The sequence below is a fragment of the Malus sylvestris genome, chromosome 16, assembly GCF_916048215.2.
Source record: "Malus sylvestris chromosome 16, drMalSylv7.2, whole genome shotgun sequence".
Classification (NCBI taxonomy): Eukaryota; Viridiplantae; Streptophyta; class Magnoliopsida; order Rosales; family Rosaceae; genus Malus; species Malus sylvestris.
In genome coordinates this window covers 31,172,744-31,175,621 of record NC_062275.1, presented here as the reverse complement: position 1 = coordinate 31,175,621, position 2,878 = coordinate 31,172,744, and the positions used below count along the sequence as shown (strand labels likewise).

Here is a 2,878-nt window from a genome sequence, read left to right as displayed (position 1 = left end):
GGCGCCAACCAGACTACATTTATTTGTCTGAACTACGACAGCCGACATGAACTTTTTTGTCATATATGTTGCCACTGCTACATCTGTTAAAACTGTAATTAGATTTTAGTCGAATATGAATTATATTGATAACTTTTTAGCTAAAATTTGAAAACTTAAATACCTCATTAAAATAAAATTACTTACATTGTTCTTATTTCATCTATTATCAAGGATACAGTAGAACTTTAATACAATATCTGATATATTAATAACCTCTATTAAATAATTTATTTTTGGCCCGTCCCGACTTGAGAAAAACGTGCTAAATTAGTAATCCGTTAAATTTTTAAAATAATACAACATTAAAAATTCATATAGGTCCCTCAAATATATAAATTAATAATTTCCTATTACACTACAAAAAATTCATATAGGTCCAATGACACACTCTAACCTAAATCAAGGCATGCTTGCCGTCACGTGGGAGTGATGTAACCATCTGCACAATACATAAGCAATAAAGATATAAGGGAATTGCGAAGGAATAGAAACCAAACTACTAGCAGAATTAGTTAAGATAGAGTGTTAGTGAGAGATTAAGCGTGAAATACACAACCAGAGTATAAATAGTCTAAGTGCAGTCAAGCAGGACAAGTACTAATAATACAACACCCGAGAGTGATCCTACATGATTATGTTCTCTCAGAACCCCCGTTAGAATCCTTGTGATCCACCAAAACACTTATACTTAAAACTTGGAGGGGCGCAAAACAGAAAGTGTGAGTGGGCAAAAAGAAAGCTTTTCAAAATCATTTCATTTCTCAAAAGTTCTAACCCCTCGCCGTAAAACCTGTATAATTTCCCAGAAAATAATAATAATAATAATAATAATAATAATAATAATAATAATAATAATAAGTTGTATCCGAAATCATACTCTAGATGAAAATCCATAGAAGTATACTATGCCAAAGTATCTCAATGCAATGTTATAGGTAAACCATGCAAAATGTATAAATGTCAAATATTGCATTAGCCAAATCTCTCTAACTCAAACTACATTACTGAGTATATAGCTCATAAGCAATCTGAATCATATCAAATCACATCCTGCACACGAGTCGGAACCACCTACAGTGGTCTGTATGACAAGACTAGGTGTAAAGTAAATATGCTCTAGTGCTACGATCACGTGAAGGCTGTGTGAATGATCACGGGTCATCTACGAGTCGAAACGACCTAAAGTGGTATGTACGACAAGCCTGTGCACCTAACTTGGATCCAAGGTGAGCATATGATGTGGGAGGTGAACATCACGTGAAGGACTGTGCCCTAACTCTGGGCGGGAGCACTAACATCGGGTGTAAATTTATGAGCTCTCATCACATCACATCATAACTTGCATAACTGAATTAATCTCACATCTTTAATTTATAAACTTACCTGACACTTACATGTGCGTCCGCAACACCAATCATAATTATATGCAGCTACCAATGCATAAATAAAATAGGAAAATACTTTGCATGGCATTTCAAAACGTATAATCATTCAAATTCATTTTCTGGGAAAAATCTCAAGTATATAAGTATATACGGAAAACCAAAAGGCCACTCACTGGTATGTTGAAGGGTCGTAGCCCCCGAGCCTCGATTAATGGCTCTCGTCCTCAGGATAGGTCTCACCTATATGCGAAATAACTAAATAAACGTCATTTAAAGCACATACACAAAACTAGGAAATAACTTCTCATACAAAGCTCAAATGGGGTATTTGAATATGCCACCATGATCTACTCATCCTCAGGAACATCCCCATATTTTTAGAAAAAAATTTCATGACCCCACGTGCCCTCATGCACCGGCCAAGGCACGGCCAGATGCGCGGCTCAAGCCAAGGCACGTACTTGGCACAGAGGATGGAATAGTCAACGCCATTAGGGAATATTCCATTAAAAAACTAGAATATGCTATTAATTATACCTTACGGCGTCAGAATTTTCCATCAACTTTGACAGAATATTCTTCTCCTTCTTCCTTGGTTCGCCGAAGTCCAGCGCCGGTCACCGCTGCACTCGCCGGAAACTGAAAAATAATCAAACATTCATATCTTCTTCGATTCTTAACCAAAATTCATGAAATTTGAACCAAATTGAAGCTTAGGATGAGAGGAACAAAACCTTACCACTTTCAAGCTTTGAAATCCACGGAATCTCGCCGGAGAACCCTCGATAATCCAGCCAAAATTTGAAACTTGTCCAACTCAATTTCCCGACGTCTAATTCACTTCGTTTTTCTTCTCCGAGCTTCACGAAGACGTCCTAAAGCTTCCTAATAGCTTAAAATATTCTAAAAACTTCACATTCACGATCACATGAACAATAACCCAAAACTGGGTTCTCGGGTTCTCAAGAAAATGAGGTCTTCACGTTCTAAAAACGGTATAGGTGAGTTCCTGAGCTCACAAGGATCACAAAGACTACCTTCACAACCTTGATACGTGACTGGGATGGAGAGTTTGAAGTTCGTCCGTACACTTGTACAGAAAATGGAAGAAAACCGAGAGAAAAGAGAGAGAAAGAAAGTCAACGGGAGAGAGAGTGTGTGTGTGTGTGGTTCAAATTTTCTTACAACCAACCAAAACAATTAGAACCTTTAGTTCTAATTAGGTCCAAAAGATTAGGAAGAAAATAAGTAATCTCAATTGTTTAATTTCTTAGCTTATTTACACAACCCACAACTCAACTCTTAAGGGTAGAATCGACATTTCATGCCATCAAGAAAAATATCTCGGGACGGGCTGTCACATCCAAATTGTTGTAGGTATGATGTGTTGTGTTACTAAGATTCTTATTTATTTAAATAAAAAAAAATTCTTGGTTAAATGTTCATAAAAT

The 2,878-nt window shown here is 36.6% G+C and overlaps 1 long non-coding RNA gene across 2 annotated transcripts; it reads right to left on the bottom strand.

Annotated features, from left to right (window-relative positions):
- Positions 1-290: 290 nt before the first annotated feature.
- LOC126609022 (uncharacterized) lies at positions 291-2,423 on the bottom strand. 2 transcript variants are annotated; one of them, XR_007618076.1, is made up of 4 exons: positions 2,167-2,423; positions 1,965-2,066; positions 1,601-1,682; positions 291-481 (listed from the first exon to the last, which is right to left on the bottom strand). It is a non-coding gene; the product is annotated as an uncharacterized LOC126609022 (long non-coding RNA). The 2 variants fall into 2 exon arrangements; XR_007618075.1 differs by having other exon boundaries at positions 1,601-1,667.
- Positions 2,424-2,878: the final 455 nt, after the last annotated feature.